The sequence below is a fragment of the Macrobrachium rosenbergii genome, chromosome 28, assembly GCF_040412425.1.
Source record: "Macrobrachium rosenbergii isolate ZJJX-2024 chromosome 28, ASM4041242v1, whole genome shotgun sequence".
Lineage (NCBI taxonomy): Eukaryota > Metazoa > Arthropoda > Malacostraca > Decapoda > Palaemonidae > Macrobrachium > Macrobrachium rosenbergii.
In genome coordinates this window covers 7,340,672-7,364,800 of record NC_089768.1, presented here as the reverse complement: position 1 = coordinate 7,364,800, position 24,129 = coordinate 7,340,672, and the positions used below count along the sequence as shown (strand labels likewise).

The 24,129-nt window shown below is 34.8% G+C and overlaps 1 long non-coding RNA gene across 1 annotated transcript; it reads left to right on the top strand.

Moving 5' to 3' along the window:
- The first annotated feature begins 11,955 nt into the window (after positions 1 to 11,955).
- Positions 11,956 to 23,885, top strand: LOC136853891 (uncharacterized). Its single transcript, XR_010857558.1, has 4 exons — positions 11,956 to 12,090; positions 13,719 to 13,807; positions 20,673 to 20,856; positions 23,380 to 23,885. It is a non-coding gene; the product is annotated as an uncharacterized lncRNA (long non-coding RNA).
- Positions 23,886 to 24,129: the final 244 nt, after the last annotated feature.

Sequence of the window (24,129 nt, the reverse complement as noted above, 5' to 3'; positions counted from 1 at the left end):
TTCAAATCGATTCTGTCGAATACTAAAACTTGTGCCATTTTAACTATTTGACGAATCTCTCTGCAAAACAGTTGTATGCGTAACCAAACTAATTAACTAAGGTATATCATTTACTATGTCTCTATTATCTACATTAATCAGATTTTATTTGTATTTAATGACAGTCATATTAATATACTAAGGCGTAGATATATTTAGCGAATTCAATATTCTGTGCCGATGTTATTACCTTTCCTGAAGTTTTGTATGAAAGTATAAATGACCTTTTTTATCTCTCTCTCTCTCTCTCTCTCTCTATCTCTCTCTTCTCTTATATACATATGTACTCACATACACACACACACACACACACGCATATATATATATATATATATATATATATATATATATATATATATATATATATATATATATGTGTGTGTGTGTGTGTGTGTGTGTGTATATATATATATATATGTGTATATATATATATATATATATATATATATATATATATATATATATATATATATACTGTATTCACCGAAAAACATTAGCTATGCCTACAGTCCAAATAGAAATATCCGACCAGCATCCAGGAAACGAAGAACACGTTTGTTGCCTGCCACCGTAATATGCTATAACAGAAAACGTTGCTTTCAGCCCAATGAGTTATGTCCACATCAGTAACTTATGAGGTGAGCAATTAGCTAAATACCGAGAGAGAACAGCAAAAAGAAGCCTTCATATCTTCCGCCTCCTCTTCTCACCAAATGGGGTAGAACAGCGACACTGAGGAAATGACAATAATAACGGTAATAACGCGTAAAAGATTAATAACATAATAACATTCTTCGGATCAGGAAGTCACGAGACCTAAATCTTTTAAGACGCTTCCACAATCTTTATGAGGAGGGGAGGAGGGGAGGATGGGAGGGGGTGGAAGAGGAGGGAGGGAGGGGAAGGGAGGGGGGAGGGGAGAGGCGCAGCAACCCCGCAGGACCAACGGTAAGAGAAGAGGCACAAGAGGGTCATCTGGAAATGGCCAAGCCTGAAAGGAAGGCATCTCAGGCGCTTGAAATTGCTGCCGAAAACACATAGGTTCTCTTTATAGTCAAAGCTATCTTGTGCATAAGACACTGGAATTTTTCTTATCCGAAAAGTCACAGGGAGATATATTAGTAAGTAAATATTTAGGTTTAGCATTTTTAGGTGGAAAGGTTTTCGTCTGAGCTTAACATATCCTCCAGCGGCCTGTGAGAAGGTGTACTCTTAGCCAAACGACTGACAACGCAATGGTTAACATAAAAAAAAAGTTGATAAAAACTTCCAGATGGGATTTTTTCCATACAAGAATTTTAGTGAATTTAATTTGGAACACATACTAAGCATCTGTTTTTCATAAACCCATGATTGTTCCTGAGATTTGCATGAAAATGCGCCAAAAATGCGGACGGGTTAATTAATATTGGAGTTTAAGGGAGGGTATTTCCAGAAGAATTAAATACCATAGATAAATATCTTAAATCTGTCTATCGTATTAGCATACCTGCAACGTAGCTGTTGAGCGCTTAATGTAGACAGCCATGTTAAGTTCGGTCTACGCACATTGCATCTGAAACATATGCTACCGATTGAAAGACAAGACTGAATAAAAAAAAAAAAGAGTTGTCCGCTATACATGAATAAATTTAATTCCAAGAGTCAGTGTGTGTTTTCTTCTTGAAAAACCAGTAAGTTAATAAATGCATATTTGAATATAACATTTCTTCAAACTTAAATCTAAGAAGGAAAAGAAAAGACAATAATGAATGGCAGTTCTACGACATTATAATATCTATCTATCCTCCCTAAGTCAAGTTAAGTATGCCTTAGTTTAACCAGACCACTGAGCTGATTAACAGCTCTCCTAGGGCTGGCCCGAAGGATTAGATTTATTTTACGTGGCTAAGAACCAATTGGTTACCTAGCAACGGGATCTGCAGCTTATTGTGGAATCCGAACCACATTATAACGAGAAATGAATTTCTATCATCAAAAATAAATTTCTCTAATTCTTCATTGGCCGGTCGGAGATTCGAACGCGGGCCCAGCAGAGTGCTAGCCGAGAACAATACCAACCCGTCCAATGAGGAACTATCTATCCTCCCTAGGAATGGTTGAAATTTATAAGAATAATACTTCAAGAAAGTAAACTAAGTAATGTTCAAGACTTTACCCTAAAATTCATTGATAATCTAAGCAATTCATTGGTTGTAAATATTTGGTGGACTAAATTATAAACACAGAATTTTAGCTGTGTTCCTACATGCCTAATCATTAAGACATTAAATTTACGACTCTTTTTGTACTCTTGTACTGTACAACATTTAGCAGTAAGGTTTTAGAGCCTTCATAATAAAGTACACTGGAAAAATTTGCTGCACGATACAACAAGATTCTGTACATAGCAGACTTGTATACTTTTAATGTACAGTTTTTGTTCGTATAGATAATAAATATATACACATAATAATTATGTACATGTGTATGTGGATTTCCACTTATTATTTTCGGTCGCAATATGGTGGTGCACCATAGGTGACAGCCTTCATTTCAGGCAAAATATGAGCGGGTTTTGTTCCCTTTTCGACATTCACATGCAGTCAGATGAGAAACATATTGTGACTAAAATATGTCGGCATTGTGTCTCGTGTTGCTGGAAGTTCTATTTTATATGTAGTTTTTGAGCCTAGGATTATAGAGGATTATAAAAAGAAAGTAATGGGATTAATAGCATTAAACTGTTTTACATTTTCCAACATGCACAAGAAGCCGACGAGGCATGCTGGGAACTAATATATATATATATATATATATATATATATATATATATATATATATATATATATATATATATATACTGTATATATATATATATATATATATATATATATATATATATATATATATATATATATATATATGTATATATATATATATATATATATATATATATATATATATATATATATATATATATATAGTATATATATAGTATAATAAAGCTGGACATAGTGTCTGCGTTAAGGCAGCACTACAAGCAAACACATTCTTAAGTTATACGATCTGTCATCACATGAAGTGTTTACTGTCATTAATTTTCAGTACCTGAAAATTCACTGAGTCTAAAACCATTTAGTAAAAATACCTTTGTTTTCCTAACATGCGATTCAGTACTATCATCTCGTCGATCGCATGGTGGTACAGAAGTGTCCAATATATTTATTTTAGGCTTGCATTCACGTATGTAGCAACGAGAGCTACGGTTTAATCGAGTCCATGCTCAGAGTGCCAGTCGCCAGCCAGGAGCAGTCTCTCACCGCTGGCCTAATGTACAGTAAGTATCCAGAGTAAAAAAAATATCTCGGTTCTAGCTTCTAGATTGAACTTGCAGTTTCGACTTTCTCATATATCAACGCTACTTTTGACATGCTGACCCACGTCCTGGTTCGAGTGAATTCCAGCAAAAGGTCAGTAAAAGTACATGTTTCATGCCACAGTGTTATAGGCCTTCTCGGAACAATTGAGCGAAAGGAAATGATCAATGAAATGTTCTTTAGAAGTGTACTGTCCGCGACAATCCATTTCCACTCATGAGCCTTTCCACCGTTTTGTCTTGTAATGAGTCTGATATGTATGAATAAAAAATATTTATGACGTAATCATGAACATTAAATAATCCTCCCGTGTGGACCTGATAGTATCAGCAAAACCTTAGAAACCTTCATTTGTACAAATTTTTAATACCAATGAATAATTCCTGTTTCGTCAAATAATATCGCCAACACGTCGTGATAAATAGTTTCACGTAAATTTTATTCAAGTCATATAAGAATTTCAAGAGGTTTCTGTTATTGTGCCCAAAAAAGAATGTGCTCACCAATCCACAGGTTTTGTTCTTTCAAGTGACAGTTTTCGCGCGTGTTGTTAACTACTTTTTGTGAAAATATTCCATCCGTGCACATAATATTTACAAAACGATCTCCTGAGTCACCGAACTACGAGTAAATGAAGGCATGAGAACATATTATCTGTTAATATATGCAAAAAGTAAATAGATAAATAAATAAATAAAATAAATAAATAAATAAATAAATAAACACCCCGAAACGGTGGTCATAGGCAAGATATGCTAATTAGGATCACTTGAGTACGTCTACATTTTGTTAGTATAAAGTACATTTCGTGATCTTGTAATCATGTTTCTAAAATAAAAATTGTCATTATACGCTCATTTTTATCGAGAGCAGAATTGTTTGCGTAAATGTTAGATATATGCGTCGAAGCCTTTTATATTCCTTGTTAACGCATCACTTGTGCCACTCCTTAGCTTCCCCGCCGATGTTCAGCATCGGACACACCTAAAGAACGAATGCACCATTCAGCTAAAAAATAAAAAGGCTGATATCATATCATATGAAAATATCTTGCATCTTTCAGCATTTGATTAGATTTTAGTTGATTTTTGTTTTTCAAACAAATCTCTTCACCTGCGATTTCCTTTCTGGAGCAGACTCTGTTCTCTTGCGTTTGCGTTTCGTTATTGCTGAGTGCAAAGGCATAGAGAGAGCCCTCCCGTAAACCAGAATTTCACAGCAGTATAAATTTACACTAATAGATGTTCTTCGCCTGGGGCTAGGAATATCGGCATCAAATCAACGACATAAAATGAGTTTTCAATATGATGTTTTGCGAAATCAAACAAGAATATACCATTATTGTAATTTTTAAGTATCATATCTATGAAACTTTACAGCTTTAAAGGAAGAACTCGACTGGGCCAACTTTTAATTCATCAACGATGTCTTCTCGGCTCAAAATTCTATATACTCAAATATATTAGGTAGAATACCAAATGAATTTCAGAATTCTTCAGAGGATTATTATTCTTATGCTAGTGTTTAAATAATACGCGCGTATTCAGGTATTTTTCAGTTACATCGTTCTCGTTCTTATAAAATGTGTTACTTTTTTTTTTTTATCCTATTAGGATTTATTGACGTCTGCTCATATTATACCCTGTGTCATTACTTGCTCAAGTAAAGAATATAAGTTTACTAATTTAAGTTCACAAATAGGGAAGAAGTTTTATTACAGTTTGTTTCCATGAGTATTTAATTTAAACATGCTCCTCAAATATTGCCAAAATATTCCAAACTTTTACGACAAGTGTCAAGACAAAAAGTGAAATGGATTTCATGGTAAACGCTTCGAATCTACAGTTTTAAGTTTGATGATCGTTACCATCACGGGTTTCTTGATCTCAAAAGGCTGTTCGTTATCGTTAATTAAACACGATCTTTCCACCCGATGTTCCTGTATAAGGGCGATGAATGAGAGTCGAATATGCCAGAGCCACTCAAGAGCATGAGAAAACATGTACATACACAAACGGGCAGGAAGACAGAGACACAAACAGACAACTGTTCCCAAAGACACAGACAGCCTCGTTAAAAGAATTACCAGCCGTTCTTGACAGTAATAAATCACACGAGAGTCATCAATTAAGTAATAGAAAAACTAATGGGTGTTCACCGCAAATTGATCTGTCAACATCGTAAATAACTTTTCTGAAAACGACTCGAAGAAGCATTCCCCTCTTTCTCTCTCTCTCTCTCTCTCTCTCTCTCTCTCTCCCTCTCTATATATATATATATATATATATATATATATATATATATATATTCACATATATATTTATATAATATATATACATAATATATATATATATATATATATATATATATATATATATATATATATATATATATATATATATATATATATATATATGTATATATATAAATACATATATACATATATTTGTATTTATAAATATATATATATATATATATATATATATATATATATATATATATATATATATATATATATATATATATATATATATATATATATATATATATATCATATCATACATACATACACACATATATATATATATATATATATATATATATATAATATATACAGTATATATATATATATATATATATATATATATATATATATATATATATATATATATATATATATATATATATATATATATATATATATATGGCTGTGTGTGCATGAAGTTCGGATGTTACTTCAGTTTCATTACTTGACCTTAGACACGAGCAAGAACTACTCTTTTTTTCTTGCAATAACTCACTGTCTGCAACAAATAATTTATCCTTTTGATTATGCGGTGTCTGCTTTCAACTGAATTTTTGCAGAACGACTGAACGCAATATTCACTTTGGATAAGCCATTTATCAACAGACCAAACAAATCAAAGCTTTACCTTCTGTAAACTATTTGTGACAAAAGGTTTTACGTTGGTTTATTTTCTCTTTGTCATCCTAAAAAGTACATCAAACCTTAGCTGACCCATTTCATAACTTGAAATTGCAAATAGACCTCATCTCCTACGTTTCTTCATTACATTACACACATGCGCGCAAAAATACACAATGTATGTATATATATGTATGTAGAGTATATTATATATATATATATATATATATATATATATATATATATATATATATATATATATATATATATATATATATATATATATATACGCTTGTCATTACAAAACCTAAAATTCAAATGGAGAACCAAATGAAGAAATTCTGACGCCTGAGTAGGATTTGACCATGAAGAAGGGTGTAAGTTTATTCCCGCTCATACTACTTATATCTGTCGAGGTCAGATACACCTATTAAAGCTGGAATAGACATACCTCACCATCATAGCCAAGTGTTTATTCGTTTATTGCTTTGTGACTGATATATATATATATATATATATATATATATATATATATATATATATATATATATATATATATATATATATATATATATATATATATATAATAAGATGGAAAAAGCCAGAGGAGCATTATACATTTTTGGGCTTTGATGCCATCTTTGGCGGTTTATTGCTCTACTTGACCGAAATGTAAAATTGGGAAATATGCTGGAGCCACCAAAAGATTGCTCAAAGTCAGAATTGATTCTCATCTCGGAGTCAGTCGCCATACGGGATGTACCTTAAAGACCAAAGAATTCTCTATCATATGAGAACATTGTAATAAATGTAAAACCTCAATTTCATATAAGGATTTCCACATCGTTGCGCAAGAACCCAATGACTATTCTACCTCTGTTTTGGAATCGTTAATAGTTAAGCAGCTTGAGCCCCCATTGAACGGCCAGACCTCTTCCAAATCTTGTTTATAGCATAGCTGACGTCCTCCCTTCCCAACTGGAAAATGTCACTCAGTTTTTAGCTCCAATAGAGATAGGTATTGATCTAAGAAATCTTCTCTCTTTATTATTTTTTTTCTCTCTCTTTTTAAATTATTTTATTTGTTTTACTTAGACTACTTAAGGTTTTAATGATTATAACTTTTATAAATTTTTACTGAGTCTTTTTAATTTGTAAATTTTGTATACTTTAGAGCCCTGAGGATGAGACTTAACGTCTCGAAAGTTTGGCCAATAAATGTATAATGCTACGTTGGGTATTTTCCGTCTTGTTCCTACTTGATCTCCAGCGTTCCAGGTGCCCTGACCTTCCTGTATGTGTGTATATATATATATATATATATATATATATATATATATATATATATATATATATATATATATATATATATATATATATATATATATATATATATTAGCTGACAATTCAGCTCTGCCCAGGAAAACTCGAATGACAACCAATAAACTCTCTCTCTCTCTCTCTCTCTCTCACTCACTTCCTCTTCCTCTCATTCTCTCTCTGTCACCCCCTTCCCAACCCCAACCCCATTTGGTGCCTGATGTCTTACTCCCACAGTATTCTTTTCTAGATGGTAAATCATATTTATACCAAAATTAGGTACGATAAATTCGCAAAGTTACTAAATCTATGGGCATAACCAGCCCCGTTTCAGGAAAGCCCTTCCACGCCCACCCCCTTTGGTGCCCTTTGAAGCTAGTGACGTCTTAACCCCACAATGTTCTTTTTAAGATAGTAAGTCATACACATACCAAGTTTGGTTGAAATTGCTCAATGCATTTCAGAGTGTATGTGGAACATACATGCACACATACATACACACATCATTTATATATATATATATGCATATACATATATATATATATATATATATATATATATATATATATATATATATACATATATATATATATATATATATATATATATATATATATATATATATATATATATATATATATATATATATATATATTCTAAACCTGGGAAGGGGACTTACTACAAGGGATGATGCAATCTGACTAGAAATCCTGGGTTGGTAGAACACAAAAGAAAAGAAAATGAGCTGAGGGGTTTACTAGTAAGGATACTTTTGGATAAACTCTTAGGATAACTAGAATCACATATGTTACAATAACACAAATTAGAAGGTGGGAATAATTAAGACAGGGAAATGGGATCCTGTTGGAGCACTAAATCAAGATGAACAGATGATAACTGGATGCCAGGGATTTCACTTCAGGGGCACCGTGAATCAAGTTGCAGTGGATTTACCACGGTAATGAAAGCACAGTCGAAGCAGAAGGATCCATAGCTAGAAAACTCTGTCTGCAATGGAGAATGCATGTGATTAACTGACGAAATTAGTGCAATTAAGGTTCAAGGATGCACTGATGGTGCCAACGGATCCTTGGGTATAACACTGTTGAATTCACTAATGAACACAAATAATAACAGTCAGGTCTGTATGAGAATTGCATTGGAAACATGCAAAATGGAAGAGCGCAGAAAAAGGAACTATGTAACTGGAAAAACTTGAATTCCTGGCACTGTACCTTGTGTCCGAGAGATGGGTCTTCGTAGATGTGCCGATGATGGGGAGGGGGTTATTAAGGGAATTGGCACTGGAAATACACTGCACTGGAAGTCAGCCATGTGGTTTCGGAAATGGCTCTTAGGGAGCGGAGCTCAAAGGGTAGTAGGTGTTGGGACTGCTCCCAGTGTGTCTGACGGGAGGGGTCATATGTTTGTCCTCTTATCTCTTCACCCAGATTAATTTCCCATTCCTGCAGGAGTCATCCGTTTTCTATCGTGGCATCTTGACCTCGTGTTTCACTTTGTTGACCGCATGCTCAAATGCCAGGTCAGCATGGGTGATCTTGTTTCACTTGGTGTGCGAGCCAGCTGTCCCAGATTAGTGCCTACTGTGGAGCTGACCCAGAAACTCCCTTAAGTAGTGCCTGGGGTGATCATACGATCGAGGATTGTCTCCAAGGGCGGCAAAGTGACCTGGAAAGGAGTTTTAACGCAGTCGCATGGTCTAAGAAGGGAATGAAAAGGCTGCCAAAGGAAAGAATAACAAGAGCTTTACAGGAGAAGCAAAGTCTCTGTGAATGACTGTTAATGTTGACAGCGATATGAAATGATTTTACTTTGATGTCTTTTGAAAATGATGTTCTTAAAAGGAGAGTTGGCCTTGAAAAAGGTGTCCCTTGTTGAAATATATATATATATATATATATATATATATATATATATATATATATATATATATATATATATATATATATATATATATATATATATATATATATATATATATATTATATATTGACAATAACGATAGTGTTCTGTTGACAACTCTGATAATCTAAACCAAGCTTTGTTGCTGGAATGTTTTTCGCTTCAGTCAAACAGGTAAATTTTGTGAACTAATTAAGCTTTGCTTGGATACAACACTTCCCACCTTAGAGAGTTGGAGTGGTTATGGAATCTCCTATTTCCTTTACTTTTGTTAAGCTGTGAATTGAGTTTTTAAAATCTAATTTCATACAATTCCTCCCTGATAGTATGAAACCAGTATTTTGGGTTTAATGGTTGCTTGAACCAATTTACAGCAACCATTAGCAGTATCTTGCCAACAAGAAAATTTACTGTTGAATTTGAGGGTGAAGGAAAATTTCTTTTGTTTAGATGGTTCTGTTGTTATTCATAATAAAACTACCTTTAATTTTTTATTAAAAGTATACTAATCCAGGAGCCAAGGGGGGTGTTTGCATGCATGAAAGGGCCAGAAAATTACGTGCTTGATTTAGTTAGAGGGTCTACTGGGACACCTTTTAAGCGAGGGTAGACATCCAGAAACCCGGCAGTTATCGTGTTATTCAGAGTTTTCGTTGAATTTGATGAAATCAAAATAACTCCTCTTTTTTACGCGTAACGATCACATTAAAATGCAATAACTCAGCAATGAAATGGTCTACAGAGCTCGTTCAACTCTCAAAATAAAGCTTAAAGGATGGTCTATTCATTGGCTATAAGCACAATAAGATTGGTCAATACTCAAGGTCACGAGAGGTCAAAGTGTGCCCTTTTCTGATGAAACTAAAATCTATAACTCTTCATCTTTAAATACAGGCGAATAGATTGAACATTTACTGCTTTGACATTCTGGTTAGGTACACCATAAGCAAGTTTTTGAAATTAAACTTGTTTTCTTATTTTAACACCTGTGTGACAATCAATAAAAGGAATATATACCGGATCAACATACTGAAACATAAGAGATATACGTCGTAATTTGTAGTATTAGGGATGGCAATAAGGATGCAAAAAATTAATAAATCCAGTTTATTCTATGTTCTCAGTTTATATATTGTTCATTTAAAATTTTTGGAAAACTATTTTTTTTTTCGGTGAAGAATGTCTGAATCTAGCGCACGAAAGCAAAAATTATGGGCATCACAGTAACCATCCTCAAGTGGTCCTTGCGATCCAAGGAAATGCATATTTAAAAAAAAACAATAATAATTATCCGGAATGATCCTTTGACAGTGAACAAGACACCTCCCTCTAATTTTTCTAAACAGGTCATGTTAAAGGAATTAATGGTGATAACTCTGCCTTCTGTAGTAAAATGTACTGAATTTAATGGATTTTCAGACTGTCACATTATCCGTTCAACATTTCTGCTGTTTTCTGTAATCGTGTATTATTATAAAATTTTAGCATGTAAAGCATGGCAGATTTCATTTTCAAAAACTGAGGAAGTGCCCTTTGTTCCACTTGTGCCCCTGCCCTTCTGAAAGTCTGTGCAGGCCCCGGTCTTTGCGCAAATGGAAACCAGGGCATACCACATCCTACCTGTCGAGGGAACTTTTATTACATATTGACTTTAAATCTATAAAATTTGACCAAAGAAAATGATTGTTCTGGATAACTTAAGCAAATGACATGAAAGATTTCAGTTTTACACTTTAATTAGATTGAGTATAAACTATGCTGTTTAACATGATTGAACCACATATCATTACGAACCAAATTTATGTAGTTATTTTAACCATTTCTGCTGGCATATTCATATAGGTTAGAGACTATATATATATATAAATATATATATATATATATATATATATATATATATATATATATATATATATATATATATATATATATATATATATATATATATATATATATATATATATATATATATATATATATATATATATATATATATATATATATATATATATATATATATATATATATATATATATATATATATATTCTTTGGTCACGGAAATGTAGAAATGCCGGTTTTTAACGTGTATAATGTCAAAATGTAAGATTTATATATTTACATACTAATTTTATGTTGAATATACTTAACGTTACGTATCAATAAGGCGTAAGATGTAAGTATAGCAAAAAATCATAGGAAATTCTCAGAAAAGTAGTCCCTCGGATTCATGAAAACTTCCAGCGTCACTTATTTCCTCTCTTTTCATAATTATGCGAAATTATTTACCGAATTACTCATTATTTTATACTATGTCATTATGAATATATTCACAGAGGACCATTAAAACACAATTTGATTAGCAGTGAACGTTTGTACTTTCCGGTTGATTGTATTCTGCCGCCGAGCCCAAGCCCCAAGGTGTTACACTGTTGTTGAAGGGTATGGTTGCTGAGTGAAAGACCCGAAAATATTTCTCGCTGTTTCTCGTATTTCCAGTTTTGCGGGATCCTCTGTTGTCCAAGGTTGGTAATGGTATTTTTGCTCTTGTTAGCCCATGAATAATGTGAAAAGTTACGGGTTATTTTTCTGAAGTATAACGGCCTCAATTTTGAAATTCAGTCATAGCCTAGGGAAGGTATCATGGAGGCTGTTTTACGAGTTAAATAACGCACAGAGAACTGAATTATTTTTGACGAGCCATCAGTAATTTTTCGTTATATTCCAGCCAGCCATTTCGGAAGACTCCAGCTAGCCATTTTTGCATGAAAACCCATTTTGAGTTTTTCATGCAAAAATGGCTAGGAAATGATAGGGCACTAAACCTAAAAATACCAACCTAAGGTAACCTAGGGGTGTTTAATGGTTACAATTTAATTATTTTTCTCTGTTATTAAGCATTTGCGAAGGTCATGTATTGAGAAGAAATTTGGTAATTACCAGAATTTTTTTGTTTTGGTGTGTTATACCCAAGAAAAATATAAATTATAATGTGGGAGGTGGCTGGAGTCGTCCGGAAAATAACCCATCATAGGCATAATTACGGAAAAGCTGGCCAGAAGACCTAAAATAGTTTATCTGCCCAATATTATAGATTAGTTTAATTTAGCCTAATATAGGCCAGTGCCCTTCGTGCCTGTCAATGAGCTGCTGGGGAAATTGTGATTGTATGACATTTGTTTGTATTATGTGATTTTCTTTTGCCCGATTGTTAACTGCAATTCATAACCTAGATAAAATGGACGAGGCTGAGGAATCAGTGTAGCTTAACTGCATCACAACTAAGGTGTCTCAAGTTATACATAGACCAATAGGCTAACAATCGTTATCCACCACAAATTTTATTGGCCATTGTAACGGAAGTATTTTATTTAGATTTGCCAGACTGATTTATCACTAACAGAGTTGAATGATAATTTGGGCCATACATATAAAGTATAAAAGGTAATTAACAATGATGAGTTAAGGTAAGGATAATTTCTCACTTATTATAAATGCATTAATGTCGGGATATTTGACATGACACCAGTGTCACGTAAGTTTTTACATTTATTTTCACGATTAGGTTGTTGCACAACCTACGAGAGGCTACTTAACCCATCTGGGTAATTCTACAGAAGAGTTCTACACATAGATATCATTTATTAATACAATTTTTGGTAAAACTACTTCAGTTGCGTGGCCTGATTCCTCCTGCCAGTGGCTGACTGGGACAGGTTACAGCCTTGTTTGCCGCCCCCCACCCCCCGCCCTGCCCGGCAGGTCAGGGCACATCACCCTAAGTTAGGTTAAGTAGGTTAGACCTGGTTAGGTCAGGACTTGGCATTATAGGAAAGGTTATATCTAATTATGCATGAGGAACCTGTCCTGGTCAATGACTGGCGGGAATCAGGCCGCACAGCTAATGTAAAGTTTTACCCAATGTTTATTGTACATTATACAAAGTTGTATATTGTAGGTTATAGGTGAAATAAATTGAGAGGTAATAATTTTTCTTGGCTATAAAGTAAGCATCTTTTTGATGTTCTTCGATTTTTCTTGATGATAAAGTAAGCATCTCTCATGGATGCTGTTAGATATTTCCTTGACGATAAAGTAGGCATCTCTTATGGATACCCTTGAACTCGAGCTAAGTTCATTGTTTCTGTTTCAGTGGCCATGCAGAATTGTTCGCATGTTGGTTTGTGTATGTGGCTCCTCCTTCAGATGAATTGGCTCCACCCAACATAGCCTACAAAGGAGGTAATACTTTTGGTTTATTTTGTTTGCAGCCTACAAAGGAGGTAATACTTTTGGTTTATTTTGTTTGCAGCTAAAATTTGCTTTTATTTGCAGTATTGTGTAGTAATGTGTTTGATTTTGCAGTTTGGATGTGATTTTGCCATTAATTTTGGTGTATTATCATAGGCAATGTCGTAAATTACAATGAGCATGAGTAATATTAAAAGGAGTTATGAGGGTTGGCAAAAGCATGGACTGAAAACCCTGGATGGGAAAGAACATTTACAGTGCCCTAGGTTAGGGTAAGTCAAGATGTGATGCTCTTGAAATTTATAGTGCCCTGGGATAGGTTAGGTGGTAAGTTATGATGTGATGCTGTTTGAATTTACAGTGCCCCAGGATAGGTTAGGTGGTAAGTTAGGATGTGATGCTGTTTAAATTTTACATGCCCCAGGATATGTTAGGTGGTTCGGGTTCTCCCTTTACAGTGCCCCGACTAGGCTAGGATGTGGGTTAATTACATTTTTTATTATTCAGTGCCTTTGGTGTTTTCTCCCAACTGATGCTGTTTGACTTTGGTCCCCAAAATCATTAGAAGAAAAGTGGCATGTTAGAACACAATCCTATTTTAAATTATAATGTGCTAATATTTTTGTGTTCAATCAATTAGTTAAAGCAGTGTTTATTTTATTTTTATAATGAAATTCACAAAATTTTCCCCAACTAAAACCTTGAATTATCCTCATCTGGTCCCCAAAATCATTAGAAAAAGGGGGTTGAACATCAGTAATGAATTCTTTTGTGCTCTATAATTATTACTGTGTATTATTACTTCCATGAAATACAGGTTTCTCATAGTTTTGTGTCAGTGGGACCAACAAAATCAGTGTTTAGTTTATTTTAGTTAGAATGGAATACACAAAATAAAACATTTAAGTGTATCTTATTGGTCCCAGATCCATTGAAAACAATGTGGAAGTTAGTAATTTTTTTGACACCATTTTTGGCTGTGTATTTATGCAATTTGTTATAACAGTATTATAACACTCAGTAAATAATAATTTCTGAAAACAAATATTTTTAGTTATCTGTATGTATCATAGGGGAACAAATAATAGCAAATTTAAAGCATATGATAATTTGTGTATTTTCAGACAAATTGACACAGTTAAATTTTTTTAAACCACCTGTAGTCAATCATTTTGAAACCTTAGCTGTAGTCAGTCATTTTTGACACCATTCATTGCCTGTGCCTGACCAATCTCAGAAATACTTTACCACCAGTTTTCCAAACCAAGCTTTGAATGGTTAAAGGTTCCAGCAGAGATAGTTACTAGTTAGTGTTTGTAGGAAAACTACAAGTTATCCTGAAACATTGGCATTTAGACATGATTCCAAACTGTAACACCATATTATTCATAATTTGCAAGCACATTAAATTATCCTCAAAGTAAGGTAAACATTAAGGGTAAAGAAATGCCTCCCATGACAGGTAGGACACTACACCCTAGATTTGGTTAGGTTAGGAGAGCTTAGTTTGGGTTAATCTCTGAATACTATTGTTTCTTGAGTTAGTTTAGGCAAGTAAATAGTTTTGATATCTTTGGCATTTGAAGTTGTTGCTTTTCTAAAAGCTTGCTCTTGATTATAAGATAGTATAAGATGCAGGTTATTTAACGCTTTTTATTGGTTATTAGCTGCTTTTATGAGAGGTTGATGCACAAGAGATGAAGATTTGATCAAGTAGGTTATAATGTTATGCAAATCATAACATTAATTATTATCCAGTCCTGCAGTGTATTCCTACTTCATGGTTCATTGCAAAGGCACTGCAGTGCTTCTTTATATGTACTTTTTGTCATCAAATATTCTCTTTGAGGATATGGTCAGAAGGTTTTATTTAAGTTGATCACTTCTAATGTAGTAAAGTGTCTCCTTTATATTAGTTTTACAAAGCATGATTAAGTGGTAACATTCATTTACTGTTTTAACAAAGATGTAGTTGCCATGTGCCGTATCAGGCTTATTTGAATAAACGTGGAAAATTCAAATAAATACAGTCATTGATAGTAGTAATAAATCCCCTCTCACATTTTTGAATTTTTGGGAGAAACAAAATAGGAAGAAATTTTTAAGTATTGTGGCGTTGTAAATATGTAAAGATTTATTATGTATCACATTTTCGAAGCTTGAATGCCCCTGAAGTGCAAAGAAAGCTGTATAGAATACCTGTCCCTTAGCCAGTCTTGAATTTTATCATGAGATGCCAGCCAAATTAGAGAGGATTCCTCATATTATTATAACCAGTCCCCCAACTTTCATCCATAAATACGTAGATAAATACTGACAAATCAAATTTTGCCAATATATTGTGTACAGTGAGTCTGACAATGTTGGTAGAATTAACCCCTCCCATGGCAACACTGTCGTTGTGGAGGGTTGGTCTATTTTAACAAGACCCTCCTGATCATTTGCCACCTAGACCTTCCTCCAGCCTTTGGCATTGCTTTTTTTTTTAATCTTTCATTTTATCACTCATCTTTTCACCTCTTCCTCTGTAATCCTAAGGGTGTGTCCATGCGAGGGCAACTTTGGGATGGAGTGGACTATATTTACTCCTTCATGCAGGGCTCTCAGGACCAAGTATTTCCTAGCATTTACCCAGGCCCATATGACTGATATTGGAAGTTAAACAAATTCTAAGGGGTTAGGGACTGTCAATCATTCCCCAAGTTTTTGGGGGCTTTTCTGACTTATTAGTTTGAGACCATGAGCAAGACTACTCCCCTAGAAATCTCCTCATCCCTAGTTCTTTTACCATATCACCTGAAACAATGGTGCCACTTCCCACCAGTTTATCCTCTAACTCAAAAAAGCACAGCATTCTACCATGAAACAGGCCATTATAGCACCTCTTCATCAAATAGATTTTCTACTCAACTCCATCCTCTACTACCCACCTTGAAATGTCCTCCAGTACCCACCCAACCCTTATGTCAACCCTCTTTGAACTCCAGAAGTGGGACAAGTACTTCATCATCCCCCCAACTGCTCCTTACGCGATTAATACACTCTACTTTCATAAGTGCCTGCAAAGACAAGTAGGAATGGTGAGATTCCTAACAAGACTCAACCGCTCACATCTTAGGGCAAACACAGAGGCCCAGGCTCAAGCAATGTCCACCCTCAAAGGCCTACAAGGTAATGCCTTCCCTACCACTCCACATGCTCACCTCAACAGTTGCAGTGGAATACTGTATTGGTGATACCCTGTGAGCAGTGCCTGGTTGACAATGCCAGCTGGAGTGACTGCTCAATGGATCACTAAGAACTAAGTGACTGCCATGAAGTTCTCCATGTTACATGCTGCACTGTTGGGGACAAGGGCAACATGAAATACCCAAAGTTTTTGCAAGGATCACATTTAAGAGGCAAGACCTTCCACAAGACATATACATTGGAGGTCAACATTACAAAGTCCAAAAGTATAGTCCTCCTTCACATCAATGCCAAAAGTGCTGGCGCTACGGACACCCAGCTGCAGATCACAAGTGTGCTTTCCTGTTTGCAGCTCACCTAACCGTGATCATGCAAATTGCCACTCACAAGAGTGCATTCGCGCCAATTGTGCTGGCGACCATCATGTTTTTTGCCGTGGTTGCCCTATCTACAAGTTTGAATCAGAGGTGGCTACCCACCACTTCAAGCATGGCTTGACCAAGTAAGGAGCTAGACAGGAGGCTCACTGCCTTGGCTTTACCACTTTCACCCTGGCCCAGATCATGACAACAGCAAAGCATACAAGCAAAACCACCACCAGTATCAGGCCACAACCAACCTCTCCCCACATCCTCATCTTTACTGTAATTCCCCAATCCACCACCAATTCTAATACTCTCTTACCCTCATTCCTTTCTTTGCCCAAACTGCTGCATATATACCTCTAAAGCACCATCATCCACCACCTCTTCCCCCTCTTCTTATCTCAAGTGTGTCTTTGTCATACCCTTTTGAGGTGTTAAATTCAGAAACACCTACTTCTACATCCCTGTTTTCCCATCCCTCACTCCCAAAGTTTCCTCTCCTTAACACAACCCCACTTGAAGAAATAAGCGCCAGTTTGGAACAACTCCAGAGACCAATAAAGTCTCGCCTTCCAAGTATTCCCAATTACCTCCTGTTTACCCTCTACCAAGGAAAACCCTTTTAGCCAAGTCTCCTCTAGAAACCATGAAGGACATTGAGGATTCCACAAATCAACTTTTTATCATGATCCCAAACACAACCTCATCCCCCACCTCCTCCCATACAAAATATGCTACTGTTCATCATACCACTGCTGGGTTCCACAACCCTCCTGCTATCCTTTCCCCTACTCCTCTGCCAATTTCCACATTTCCCCTACCTGTCTCCTCTCTCACCCAGCCTTCCACTCAGATTTCTGTACAGAGAAAAGTTTCCTTGACCTTGCTTTACCACCAGGTTGTATCCACAAGTCTCTCTCCCTGTCCCTCCTGACATTTAGACTTCCCTTCTATAGATGACTCGCCCATTATTCTGACACTCACCTGTCCCTGCTTCATACTGATGACAGTTCATCCCCATCTAACAACCCTACCTTGGTTATACCGACTATAATATCACATTGTATATCTCATTCCCTTTAATGTTTGTACTCCAGGGGAAAATATAAGGATTCCAATCCCACAGACATGATCTAGATACAGTCGCTTCACAAATCCCCAAGTTGCCTATTCATTAACTTCTTTCTCCTTATTTTTAGTGGAGATTCACCTATTCACGGATTTCACTGTGGAACATATATACACATTATTTGCTGAAAATTCACCTACTTCAGTATTTTTTTCGTATTAGAGAAATACTGAAAAGAACTCAATCAATTTACATTACTGTATTTTCATATTTTCGTAGAACTCATGGGGCACTCAAATCTTGTAAATGCACTTTGAAGGCCCTTTTTGTGATGAAACTATTAAAATATTAACAGTATTTTTAAATAGAATAAAAAAAATTTCCCCAGCAGTTTTGAACTATCAGAATAAACCAAATAGTTACAAGTTTTTTTAGAGGGGGTAAATTATCACCAAAAAGGATGATAAATTTTCACCTAATATGGCATTTAGAATCAAAACGGATTTTTTGAGCAAATACTTGACTTCACATAAAGAACCTTTCACAACACGAACATAAAGTACCAAAAATCATACGATACCACCTGGAAAATACATCTTACACCAATATGCTTGGTGTTTCATCCAATCTTTTCAAGAAACTTAACTTACCCAACCACCGAAACCTATTCCCATCACCAAATATTACCATTTCCATTATTCCCTATTTCTTATAGCAATTAGTGGTATTATAGTTCCATTTCTCTTTTTCTATTTTAATTCATCACAAAATACCATACTTACCTGTAAGCATTAAACAACCTTCCCTTTTGCACCAATAAAATTTTATTCTTTTTACATGAGTCTTCCTACAACAGTGGATTACCATAGTATCAGTCAACACCTTGGTTTTTTTTGATTCCCTCCTACTCTAATGACTTAAAACTGCTCTCAATGTCTTTGAATCCAAATTTATCCCACATTACCTGGGAAAAACTAGTCTGCTTCTGCATCTACATGTAGTCCTCATTGTTCTGACCCTGATTACGGATGCCATGTCAGCTTCCCCATCCTCAGGCAATGAGCAACTTGGACTCTTTGGCCTGCTCAGTTCATCACCATTTCAAAGCCATCCCATGAATTCAGATTACATTCCCATTCTTACGTGACTCCTCTTTAATAAATACCCTGACAGTCTACCCTTCCTGGTCCAGTATCTCACGCCCTTTCTTTATCTAAGAAAAAGCTTCTCCACAAAGTTAAATCCCTACCATACTACCATGGTTAAACCCATGCCAGTCTGTCCAAGAATAGACGATCAAAACTTAGTTGTTGTCCGACGTTATGATTTTGGCATTTTTCAAACCTCCGATCACACAGATCTCACCTGATGAACAGATCCTTTCCAACCTTGTGTCCAACTTGTATCCCACTTTCCATATCACATAAAAATATGCCATTTTTTCCTGCCCCAGCAAACAGTCACATGCAAGAGTTATTTTACCAGCCTAATTCTTCTTCCCCGTCCACCTTGTATCCATCCTGTAGTCTGTCAAATTCAAAATTGATATTCTCACTGTAAAAACAGAACACTTCCGATCCATAGAACGTGGAATCTTTGGCTTTTCCTTCAACAAATGAATATTCATCTAAATATAACCTGGTAGTCTTTCTAGCCAGTATCTCAAATAACAAGCTCCCATTCTGTATCTGTAATCAGCATAACATAACACTGAATGGACTACTAAGTGACCATTCAGCAGGTATGTATTCAAGGTGTTTGATTGATAGTAATTCAGTTTAACTCAGTTCATGAATTAGCCACATGCAAACATAAGGAGAGGGAATCAGGTCAGGTCATTGGTCATTGAAACTGGTATTAATGCAACATTTTAGTAATAGAGGCTGGAATGCCAACTTTGTATCGATAATGATTGACTTTGTTGGAATAATACTCATGAATCAAAATTCAGCAGATACTGCAAGATGGTTTTGGTTATGCATAAAGGGTATGGAGTTTTTTGAAAGGTTGTGAGCAAGGTGCTTCAAAATATATTAATGAAATTATGATATTTAGTGAATTAGACTTCCATGAGTCAGTGCAGTATAATGGAAGGATACAGCGATTTTTGAAAGTGGGATTGTCATGTCTGTGTTTTTTATCAGATGGTGCAGTATGCTGAGAAATATCTAGTACAGTCTGTAAAATCATTTATTGTAGAGCTGCAGTTGTTAATTTTGATAATCTCTTTCAGGACTAGCTTGAACTTGGAGATTTTGGAAAGCTGCTTATAATTCTGCTGTCATTGTAAGAAAGCTAGTTATACTTCTGCATTCCTGTATTGTAAGAATAATCTGGTTGAAACTCTCCCGCCATTTGCAGCGAACAAGAAATATTTCAAGAAACAAGCTGCGTGCAGTAACCGGACTATTTTAAAGGTATGAAAGTTTAATGGTATTCTAAAGAAAAATAACTTATGGATACAGAAATTTTTTAAAGAGCGGAAATGCATTTTTCATAATGTTTTCTGTCAAAGAAGACTAAGCATTCTAGGTTTAATGTGATCTGCATAAGTAGTATATATTAATATTAAACAGGTGAACTTGTTCCATTAAAGTGCAAGATCTCTTACGAACTAAAAGCAAACTTGCTAGATCATGAAACAAAATTTGTGAATTTTTTTTAAAACATTTGTTAACGGGCAACTAAGATAGGTCATTTTTCTCTCAGCTCAGAGTGAAAGTAAAACCTGCGGTACTGTAGTTCATTGACAATTGTTTTAAAGTACAGTAGTTCTATATTTCAACTGAATTAGCTTTCAGTTAGAAAGATTGATCTCTTCAGTGTACCTGTAATCAAATGCTAGGAGTCCTCTGTTTAATGTGCTGATAGTTCAAGTACTGTAGATAGCTTGAGTAGGAAGATAATGTATTTCACTTGACCAACAATAATAGAAGAATGGGACTTTTATCTAGTTCAGACATTACATATTCATAGGGCAGCCATCTTAACCAATTGAAATTTCACTGCCATATGTACATGTCATTTTCAATCCAACCCCAGATTCTCTCTCTCTCTCTCTCTCTCTCTCTCTCTCTCTCTCTCTCTCTCTCTCTCTCTCTCTCTCTCTCTCTCTCTCTCTCTCTCTCTCGGTGGGCTACTTTTTATGGATTGTATATGCAGCAACTGCTGTGAATGGCAATGAACTGTATATCATAGGCAAATGATACAAGGAGGCATTATGTACTGTATTATGCTGTAAACAGTTATACTGTATTTCTTTTTGGAAAACGATAAATTTCCGTTATTGGTAATCTTCACCTCATCGCTTGGATTTTTTTTTTAATTTTTGAACAGTTGTTCACTCTTCACACCAGTGAAATTATACAAAAAGTAACTTTACCAACAGCATTATCATTTAGATCTTGGGTTTTGCCCATTACACCATAAAAATAATTCTTACAATTGACTACACACTAACTATACCTGTACAGTATTTTTTGTATTTTTTAATAAAACATTTTTCAAGTTTATCATATATTTACTTTTATACTTTTATAAACGTCATTGTTTTTCGTGTTTTCATCTAGGTTAATTTCATATCACTTTTGATCACACTTACGCCCCCACCCCCTTTGTATATATTTTTTTTTATATTTTTGAATACATTTATTTGACTTATTCGAATATGTGCATTAGGCCTATGTATATTGTAAATTACACTAGCTTTAATGTGGGATATATTTATAGCATCCTCAAACATGATGTTAGGAAATTTAAAATTTGCCATTTAAAAATGAAAAAATTAAGGTGGGGGAGTTCCGTAGGGTAGCAGTGCCATCAGTACACCTCATGCGTTGCACTGTAGGCATTACTTATAGTTCTTTGCTGCGCCCCTTCAGCCCCTAGCTGCAACCCCTTTCATTCCTTTTACTGTACTTCTGATTGTCATCTCTTTCTCATTACTCTTCCACCCTATCCTAACAGTTGATTCATAGTGCAACTGCAAGGTTTTCCTCCTGTTCCACCTTATAAGCCTTTATACTATGTTTCCCTTTCAGCGCTGAGTGACCTCATAGGTCCCAGCACTTGGCTTTTGGCCTAAATTCTATATCCTGTTCTAAGGCAGGGAGAAGAGTTTTAGCAAGGGATTATGGCAGGATCGGTTTGTCACTGGATTAAGAATTGACAGGTTGAGCAAAGGATTACAGAGGAGTTGGTTAGTCACTAGTTTATGATATGCTATGGCAGTCAGTCGGGTAAGTTAAGACAACTTAGTGAATAGGTTAAGGTAGGGTAAATTATCAATACCACATTAGTTAAAGTGATAATTGTTAATTAACTTAGGGACAAGATTAAGGTAAGTCAGTGGTATTAGTTTTAGATTGAAGTAGGATAGATGTCAGCAAAATTATAAAGAGGAGGGCTTACTTCATCCCAATTATAGGCGGCGCTTTAACCTCCTTATTGCAGTCAGTGGTGAATTTGTCGTTGGATTGAGACGTCACCGCCTGGGCTGAGGCAGCAGTTTGGTTATCTCTCTTGGTGGATTATGGTAAACTGATTTTATTTTTTGATGAAGTCAACTTTTTTTTGATTAAGGTTCGATAGTTACACGGAAGGACTAAAGGTGGTCTTGATTGTCAGAAGACTAACAGTGATCGATAAGCTACTGTATAAATGTAGGATGTGTTAGTTAATGAACAGAACACAGTTGCTACAATAATTTGACCCTCAAATATAATAGTGTCTGCTATCATAAGATGTTTTGTAAACGGCACAGTTGCTCTAAATAGCATGAAAATGCCTCGTCCATTTGTATTAAATAAGATCCTGTAGGTTGCATGTTAATTTTTTATTGTTTACCATGTTGAGAAACCTTTTGTATAACAGTTTACCATTGAAAGTGTGAAGATCAAGATACAGCATGACTACTAACTTAACCACTTAACTTTTTACAGGGTTGAAATTGGTCATCATAGCCTCGAAGAAAATCATTAAGGTCTGGTCTCAGCTTCAAGATACATTGTGAATATTTGCTGGAACGTAAATTAAGTGCCATGAAGAGTTCCTTATGGGGTCGAAGTGAAGATCTGCAGCAGAAAATGTTATCCATAAACTATAAAAACTTGACAGCTTGATTTGTGTTGTTGGTTATGCAAAGTACCAAATGAAGCCCTAAATAGCTGCCAATTCTTAACTACACTTCCAGTTATAACTAGACTTTACAGTATAAATATAGTAATATATTATTTTTTATTTTAGAAATATTACCAATTTGGTGCCATTTTTTGGAACATTCCCATTATACAAGTTAGAGTCACTTTACATGGATCTTACAATGTTTAGTCTTTCTATATACAGAAAACTGAATTCATTCCTGGAATATATACTATTCAGAGTTACAGGGCTAACTGTCCCCTAGATAGATTTAATCTCGTGAACATTAGTGAAATGTCTATTTAATGCTTCATTATGGAACATTCATTTAACCATTATTGATGTTTTAGTGCAGTGGTTTTGGGGGTCAGGTTTTGACAATGTGTTTCTTAGTCTTTATAAAACTGTAATAGTTTACAGTAAAACAGTAAATTTATAAATTATAATTAATAAATGAATGAATAAATAAAATAATACAGATATAAATTTTCAGTAAAGGACAAAAATAAATACCATGTTTCATTAATAATGTTATAATGTTTTTATTTTTT